This window comes from Eleginops maclovinus, chromosome 20 (assembly GCF_036324505.1).
Source record: "Eleginops maclovinus isolate JMC-PN-2008 ecotype Puerto Natales chromosome 20, JC_Emac_rtc_rv5, whole genome shotgun sequence".
Taxonomy (NCBI): Eukaryota; Metazoa; Chordata; class Actinopteri; order Perciformes; family Eleginopidae; genus Eleginops; species Eleginops maclovinus.
Genome location: NC_086368.1, coordinates 24,074,190 through 24,083,347, shown reverse-complemented (window position 1 = coordinate 24,083,347; position 9,158 = coordinate 24,074,190). Strand labels below are relative to the sequence as shown.

Here is a 9,158-nt window from a genome sequence, read left to right as displayed (position 1 = left end):
GTGTGAGATCTTCCACACACTGCTTTTTCTGACTGTTGGAGCCCTATTTTAGTTTCACTGACATTTCCATTAGAACAACAGTATCCGCACTGTTGTTCTGGTCTTTCTGCTCTATTATTGAACAACTGGGTGTCCCATTATTATTCAATTATTGCCAAAAGATGATCTCACAATCATTTATCTTTCTGTTTTACAATGGGATCATTAGCAGAATCTGATTTATCTCAGAAGGCAAAACATTTCTCACTACCGGACTCAGACAAATCAATCACGGTCCGCTCATTTTACCTTGGCCAATTTTACAGGCGTCCCTTTGACTCTCCCTCCAACAGGAAAAAAGTGACTCTCAGAGGTATTAATGCAGGAATATTGATTTAGTGGGAAGAAATATGCCTCAAGTTATGAGTAGATATGTCCTTAATGTTGTTTTTCCTCCCCTGGGCCATGATTATTGGGGGAATAATCCCAGAGGAGATCCTATGTCCCTGCTCCTGTGATACACGACACGCCAGGGGGACTTCAGCATACACTTTGCCACAATATATAAGGATGAATCTGCTACCTTTAAACTTCCATTCCTCATACAGACTGCGAAACATGTTAAGAAAACGGATGGCCCTGTAATGGGATGTATAAGAGAAGTAAATTCAATTCCACACCGTTTAACCTCACACTTTCAAGTCTGCGTTCACGTCACATGATGTGGTTTCCTCTGATATTATCTCGGAGGATGGACAGATGAGATAAGTGCTGTTGCATCCATTAGCTGACTCACTTTAACATAAAAGGCCTCCACACCCCATCACAGGTTCAGACGCTTGGTCAGACAGGACATATTGTTTTTCATTAGCTTTTCTGTGTTTTTGTTTTATGTACACACTTCATCCACTTCTGTTTGTTTTGTTTGCAAACTGGGAACTTGACAGCAAAGTAAGCACATCAGTGACAGGACAGTCTGGCGCTTTCCGTGGTGTTGAAAGTAGGATCTTCACTTCAGTCGAAATGTGTTTTTATTTGAATCCCACGCCTAAACAGCTAAGTGTACTACAGTCCTTGTTCTCAGATCAAAGTCAGACACCTTAATATGTGATAGATGTTAAACTAAATGAATCAGTTTAAAAAAACACACTTTTTTTCTCATGCACAGGTAGCAAAATGGCCATAATGGGATGAAAGTACCAGACAATATCTATCCATGTTTGTAGACCTGGAATTGTCTATGTTGAATGGATTTCTGTTTTGCTTAGAAACTTAAACATCTTTAAACATACTCCCAACAAAATGTGCATCATCTGACACAATAGGGCTCACAGTATGGAGCTAGCACTGCTGGCAACAAGAAAACAAGGAAGACATCTGAACGTATCAGATACTCCTCACCTTGGGTCGTTAGCAGACATCGACCTCCTCTAGGTCTTAACGACTGCAAATACAGCGCAAAGCAATCAATCGCCATCAACACACTAGAATATTCTAGGGATGGAATAATTGATAGGCTGTCTCCTGGTGCGTAACGGAGAGGCGGCGGTGATTAAATTCTGTTTAACATCGCGGTGGGGGGGGTTAGATTTACACCATCCGCGCGTATTAGCCGAGCACAGAAAAAGTATTGATATCCAGACAGCATCTGTAACATGATCGAAGTGAAGAGGTGGGGTGGGCTATAATGTGATGAGGAGAGGGTCATCGACTTCAGCACCTGTCAGTCATCAGACCCCCTCCTCAACTCAACAAAAGTAATGGAGAGGTGAACAGTGAGGTATAAGATATGACCTCCTGCCTGTGATCACTATTAGGCAAACTCATACTTGGACATGATAAATAACCTTGGGATGCTTCCAACTTGGTAGAGCTGGTGTACTGGGGCTCAGTCCCTTCTGCTGCAGATGCAGGTTGGAGTCCTACCCACGGTCGTTTTACGCATGCTATGTCCACCTTCAGATCTTTCTCTAATAAAGACTGAACTTGCCCAAATAATCCTAAAAAGAAGATCAATAACCTTCAGGGACCTTGTATATCTTACTCTTTAAGGATATATCCCATTTAGAAGTTCATGCTTTAAAGGAAACCTCTAAAAGTTTTCCATGATCACACAACTTGATAAGCTGAACTCTTTGCAAGAATGATCTCTCCTTGGACATACAGACACCCCCCCCCCCCCTCTCATTCTTCCCATCCACTCCAATAGTCCAGCTACTTGTAAACTACATGACATCAGTGAGGAAGAGAGGGGGTGTACTTGGGCGCTGGTGAACTGGGCGGGCGCTGTTGCACGTGTTCTGAATGGGGAAGACGGGCTCGCATCGCATTTCTCATGTCCAATCGATCCCTGCTCGGGAGGAGCGACGGGAGCGCAACTATCACTCCTGCATCACTACACCATCACTCTCATCAGTATCTCTCCTGCGACTTTAACGCCTATGTGTGACAGTGGCGCGCAGCCAGGGGGATAAACTTGTATGGAGTGTCCGCCAAAAAAAAAAAAAACCCCAGCCCGGTGTCTCTTTTGGGGGGAATTAACGCACTTTTGCTGACTTTCTCCTCAGTGTGCTTTTGAGATGGAACGCGGCAAGATCATGGCACATTGGAGCACATCGCTATTGCGCGAGCTCTGTTCTCACCCAGCTCCGGAGGGCTGATACTCTGGCGTGGCAGTAGCCCTACCTCACCCCGGCTTCAGAGTGACTGTTCACGGGCTCCTGGAACTGGCTATAAAGGATTGTTTATTGGGAAAAATCAGAGTGGAGTTGAAGCATAAAGTGGGACAGCGCTCCACTGTCACCTGGATCCTTTACAATTCCCCGTGACCATGCCATCGAATCTATAGATTTGGGTAAGGTGGTGTTTTTTCACTAAATTCATTCATTCATACTGTAATTCATTGTGTAATTTCATGGCAACGGTCAATAGGCTAATGAAACAAGGATGGGGTCAGAGGGGGACTTTGGCTTTAGAGATGTGGAGGGAGAGAAAGGGTGGTGACTGAGCTGAACGCAACTTTGATACTCCTGGCTCTGAGTGCAGCGAAAACATAAATTATTACAGAGGAGCTATTTCTTAAAGAAACTGAAGGATTTAACCCCCCCAAAACTCTCAGATCCACAAGGGACCTCTCCTCTCTGTGCGTGATTGCCATGCGTAAAAATGGCACACACGGTGAGCCGATTCCAGTGGACAGTCAATTCCGCTGACCGTGTGTGTGGGGAAGATTGAGGTGAGATTGATGCAGTGTTTCACCGCTGTGAGGTTAAATAAGCGATCGGTCGAAGCTTTGCGCTGCTTAGTAGCTATTGAGTGATCCTGAGACTGATCCGCTGATCGGGCTCTTTTCACGCGCCTTCTCTAATCGTTTTGCATGGATCGTGATCGGCTCGGAATTGAGAGGAGAGCGCACGAGCTCAGACATATATGAGCGGGATGTGGTGCCGGCTGGCTCTCCGGGCAGATTGCGCACGGGGGCTGGGAGGTGGGTTGCAGAATGGGCACTCTCTCTCTCCCCCCCCCCCCCCCTTTCTCAAAATAACAGGGGAAAATGACTTGGTGCATGTTAATGGTTGCAGTAATGAGACCCAACCCCTATCGTGTTGTAATTGTTAGTCATCCTTGTCTCAACCCCTCCTTCTTACACCCCCACCATCCCTCCTGCTTCCCTTTCCTGATATCTCTCGCTGCTGCTGTCCCGTTGCTCATCTCTGCAATTTGTACTGTGTTGAAACAGTGTAATTATTTCCCCATTGTTTTAAGCGCTCCCGCACTGGCACTCCACAGAAAGTGGTGCCATTTGTGTGACAGGGGGAGAGGGGGGAGAGGGGGAGAGGGGGAGATAGAGGAGAGGAGAGCAGGGTGGAGAGGATCGGTCCAGGGGACTTAATTCTCATTGACAGTCACATTAACACAGGAGCAGCACTCTTAATCCTGAGGAGATTACTCTCTCCAACCTGACCCCCTGTCACCAAGTAACACTCACGCACGTGCACGCACGCACGCACGCACATACACACACACAACACACACCTGTATGAGGGTGGCACCTTGACATCTGCTGCTTTCCCTGTCCGCAGTGGATGACTTCTCCTCTGTCTTTGTCACCCTTTTTCCATCTCCTCACACCCACCCCCCCTCCTACTGCACTTTTCACAGAACCCACACACACACACACACGCACACACACGCACACACACACACACACACACACACACACACACACAAAAACTCACACGCTTGGCAATTACTCCTCTATCCAGGCTCACTCTCATCTGAACCCTTCGTGTAGTAGCTCCCAGCGGTGGGACAGCCGTTATACTCAGAGGGCCGTTTGGCACTACATGTCTCAACAGCTTCCTATCTACTTACCCCACAGAGGGCTGTTCAGGATGACTGGCTGGGAATGATGGGGGTGGGGGGTGTATTGTGTGCATTTGTGATTGTGCATGAGGACACACGGCTAAGCAGGGAAGCGACGGACGGCTGCGAGGAGAAGGGAGAGCAAGGGAGGCGAGAGAAGTGAGCTGCAGAGACAGAAACAATATTTGTGAAGGATGAAGAGGAGGGAAGGAGATAGCATGTGTTTGTTTGTTCGGTGTGTGTGTGTGTGTATGTCTGTAACAGAGAACTATGTGTGAAATCACCTATGTGTGTGTGGGTGTCTGTGTGTAAGTAACAGAAGTAACTCTGCACAATGAGATGTGGTAAATCTGTGTGAGCTTCTTCTTGTGTGAGGGAGAAAAAACAATGAGATGAGGATGATAGATGTGTGTGTGTGTGTGTGTGTGTGTGTGTGTGTGTGTGTGTGTGTGTGTGTGTGTGTGTGTGTGTGTGTGTGTGTGTGTGTGTGTGTGTGTGTATAGAAGGCATTCTGGATGAATACATCGGGATCAGGCATGTAGGAATTGTGAGATGACAACAGCGTGACGGCTTGGAGATCACCTCCACACACTGACATTAACAGACTGACTCTGATGAATGGATACTTCCAAACTGAGAGGAGGAGGAGAAAAGTGACGAGAGCAGAGAGCAGAGACCTTTGTTCATGTCATGAGCAGAGAGATGGAGAAAGACCACTCATTTGTAAATGACAGAGTCCTGGACAGCTTTTCATCTCGGCCAGCATCTGGGTGTATCGAGTCAGAGAGCACGAATAGGCGTCATGTGGAAGCGGTGGACAATAAAGTCTTCACTCATCCTTATGAAATCAGGGTTCAGAGCAAATTCACCCAGGGACTGATGTCTCTTCTCAAACTGGAGATCCATGACTCTAATGGAGGAAAGAGGAATATTAGATCAATGAGCGCGAGCGTGGTGTGTTTCTTGTATCATCCGCAAACCCCAGTTGGACAGAGGTCATGACCCACAGTTAAAACAGTTCAGATGTTGCTGAAACGATGCCTTTCATTAAATGTATTAGGTCAACAAATGTCACATAACTGTATTAGGTTAGTTGAAAGCAATAATATTAAGTTGAACCTAATATTTTTTATTTAAACGTAATATTATTGCTTTCAACTAACCTAATACAGCTATGTGAAATCTGTTGACATCATTAAAGTTATTTTTTCAGTGAAGATTGGTAACGTGACATCTTTTTTATAGCCTCTTGTGATGAATTATATAGGGAAGGGAATTACTGTCCACCTGTTTCCATAGCTAACAGATCTCTCCTCTGTTGCAGTGTTTTGAGTGTGTTTTCTAAGTCAGTACGGGATAATTTCATCTATAATGTAATCCACATGCAATACTAAATGTTTGAATGGTGATCGATGACCTAATCTGTCGAAGCTCAGACTGTTTTTAACTTTGGCGTAGTCGGCCTAAAGGCTATTTATTTAGTCAATATATTCCATTTTGATCTTAATTTGAATTATTTTCTTAGCGTTTACAGTCCTAATTGAATCACCCCCCCCCACTGATGTAAGAAAATTAGAGGCAATATATTGGCCACTACAGGATAATTTCAGCTATATTGCCAATAATTAACAACCCTGCAGTTCAGAAATGCAAAACTAGGTGTGAGGTAATTTTAAAACATGGACACCATTAAATCGTTGTGAAAAGTCTCACTTAATATGTATGATGTGAAATCAATTGTGAAAAAAGCTAATCTAAGGCATCCATATCAGGACAGTTATCTTGTTTATGTTGACAATATACTATTGGCTGACATTTTCAGCAGATTTTTACCCCTAAATCTTAATTTTTGGTCTAAATAATCCTCTAACAGTATCAGCTGTAGTTAAAATCCCTTTTTTCAACATCACCTCTAACACAGCACACACAAGCACAACAATTATGAGTACAGTGGAGTAACAAAGCATAGTTTGTCCACACTATGCGTCAAAACATCAAGAAAATAGCTCTAAAACACAGTTGATCCAATCCATTAAGCTTTTTGAAGTGTCCTGTAATCACATTATTAGAGCAGATACCCACTGGGCCAAACTGGTGTTGGACTCCACAGCTGTGTGTGTGTTCCTTGTCTTCCAGTCGCCGCTCTGTCAGTCATTCAACCAGTGACAGCGAGGCCTCGGTCATCTGTTCGGCGGTATCACACCATCCAGCCTCGCTCTAATTGCATCTAACAGTTCCTGCTTTGACTGACAGCTCACACCGCCACATGGCCTCCCCCTGTCTGTCCCGCAGAAGACGGTGAAAGCCAGAGCAGACACATCCAAATTTTGTCCTTTCATGCCTTGAAAGAAGTTGACACATTAAGTGGATTACTTTTCTTAGGATGCCAAGTGCCTTTATGGAGTCAGTCATGTACCGTTGAGAGATTATTTTTTAAGCATCTGTTTGGAATTTGGGAGTAATTAATTTATGCTTTAATTTGAGTCATTTTCAATAGGGAGCATGTTTTCAAGACGTCGTAGCTCTTTTAATGAAAATGTGAAAATAACACCACTTCACAGGCCTCAAGGTGATTTCTCCACAGCTCAGACTCACTTTGACCATGACAAATCTCCCAAAGTGATAGTAATGATTGTAATTGAACAGGCACAGTTCCTTCCCACAGTGCTCCATCTATCACCTTGGACGCAATCTGCTGCTTCTGCTCTTGTGTGTGTGCTTTGTGTGCGTCCGTCTGTGTGCGGCGTCTCTGTTCGCTCCCCTCTGGCAGCTGGCAGATGTGCTGCTAACCGTGAGCGACAGTGTTAGTGTGTTTGTGGGATTATGAAAAGCGCCCAGCGTGCTCTGCAGCGTGGGTCCACTGTGAAGCCGCAGCGAGGAAGCGGTGCGGTGGTGACGGAGCCTGAGGCGGTCATCACAGCAGCCCTCGAACAACACTGCACCTCAGGAATGGAAGGGGGGGGTCAACCCCATGGGATGCAGAACATTAGGGGAGGAGAGGAAGAGATAGAAAACAATGCAAAGAGGATATGGAAGAAGCCAGGGCCTAATGTATGTATTAACTGAGAGGAGAGTCGGATGTTCGAGAGAAAGACTTCACCAAATAGTATCTGCCAGAGGAGTGAGGGAGTGTGTGAATGTGTATGTCAATGCAATGTGTTGATATACAGTTTATATGAGTGTGTCTGTGTGTGCGCTGGAGGTGATGGCTCTATAATAAAAACAGCAGGCAGCGAGTGGTCGAAGTTCCCTCTTCGTGGCTGACTGATGTCAGTCACCAGTGGACAATAGCCTCCCTTGGGGATGGCTGCTCGGTTGAGGATGAATCATTTGTGTGTGTGTGTTTTTGTGTGTGTGTGTGTGTGTGTGTGTGTGTGTGTGTGTGTGTGTGTGTGTGTATATTTAGCAATATATTTAAATTGGATTTGAATTAATTTCATCTAAAGTGAATTACATGCCCACACACGTATTTTCATATAGATGCATTGTGGGGACTCTGCTTCAGTTTGGTAACAAAAAGCTGGTCCCCACGAGGAATATTCACACATTTCGGTAAAGACTTGTTTTTTGAGGGTTCGCTATATTGGGGTTATGGCTAGGGTATACAGTTGATACAGTCCTTTTAAAACCAAGTTTTCTACCTTCTTTGTCGACAAAAGCACATTTAAAACAGGAATGAAAATCTAAAACGCAATTTCTGTTGTCTCGTTTCTCATGGAAGAAAATGGTGCAGAATTTGACGTGACCCAAACCTCAGTTTTCACTGTCTGCATGTCATCTACTCAACATCTTGACACTGGTCGAAGTTTTAAAAAAACCTTTATTATCAGTGACCTAAAATGCTGTAGGAGGTGTGTACATAAGATACTGTCCTTGCAAATACTTAAAAAATTATGTTTTTTGTGTGTGGTGAGAATGTGCATCTATAAGTATCAGAACACTTGTATCAAAATGTTTCTGTGTACCCAATTCCTCAAATACATGAATGGTCCTTGTATGGAATTGCTTTGTAGGAGTGTTTGAGTATATGTGTGTGTGTGTGTGTGTGTGTGTGTGTGTGTGTGTGTGTGTGTGTGTGTGTGTGTGTGTGTGTGTGTGTGTGTGTGTGTGTGTGTGTGTGTGTGTGTGTGTGTGTGCATGACTGTGTGAGAAGGTTAGAGGCCCTGCTTGTCTCAGGGGAGCAGAGTGATATGGTGTCATGCTCTGGAGACCCACAGACAAATTAATTCACTTATTGACACTGCTGACACGTCTCAGTGACTTTGTAAAATGAACAATTGATCAGGCTTCCTCTCTCTCCCCCGCTCTTCGTTTCTGTCTCTCTCTCGCTCTCTTTACACTCTATTTTCCCAGACCTCTCGGTCTCTCCTTTCCTCCCACCTTCTCTGCCATTTCCCTCACTGACCATTCTCAAACTCCTTCATTTGTTGCTTTTTTCCTTCTCTCTTCGTTCCTTTCACCTCTCTTCTCCTTTTTTTACTTTGTATCAGGAGCTCTCCCTTTCCAATTTGGCTGGCCAATTGACAGGCGTGTCACGTATGGTAATTAATATAATTACGCGCAAGCTGGTCATTAGCAGCAGAGGGGACTGATATAATCAAGATGTCGGTTTGTCTGCGTCTGAGTTTCTGAAAGTGTGTGTGTGTGTGTGTGTGTGTGTGTGTGTGTGTGTGTGTGTGTGTGTGTGTGTGTGTGTGTGTGTGTGTGTGTGTGAGAGTGTGTGAGAGAGTAAGGGGAAGGGAGGTTGTGAAAGCAGCTTCTTTATCTGTGTGTCCATTGATTTTAGGCTGTTTGTATGAAAGCGTCGGTAGGCC

At 44.8% G+C, this 9,158-nt stretch overlaps 1 protein-coding gene across 1 annotated transcript in view; it reads left to right on the top strand.

The window, feature by feature from the left end:
- The first annotated feature begins 2,403 nt into the window (after nucleotides 1-2,403).
- Nucleotides 2,404-9,158, top strand: part of tafa4b (TAFA chemokine like family member 4b) — a 41,537-nt gene continuing 34,782 nt past the window's right edge. The window contains exon 1 of the mRNA XM_063911479.1: nucleotides 2,404-2,833. The gene's annotated coding sequence lies outside the window, so the exon portion shown is untranslated. The remainder of the gene's footprint in view (nucleotides 2,834-9,158) is intronic.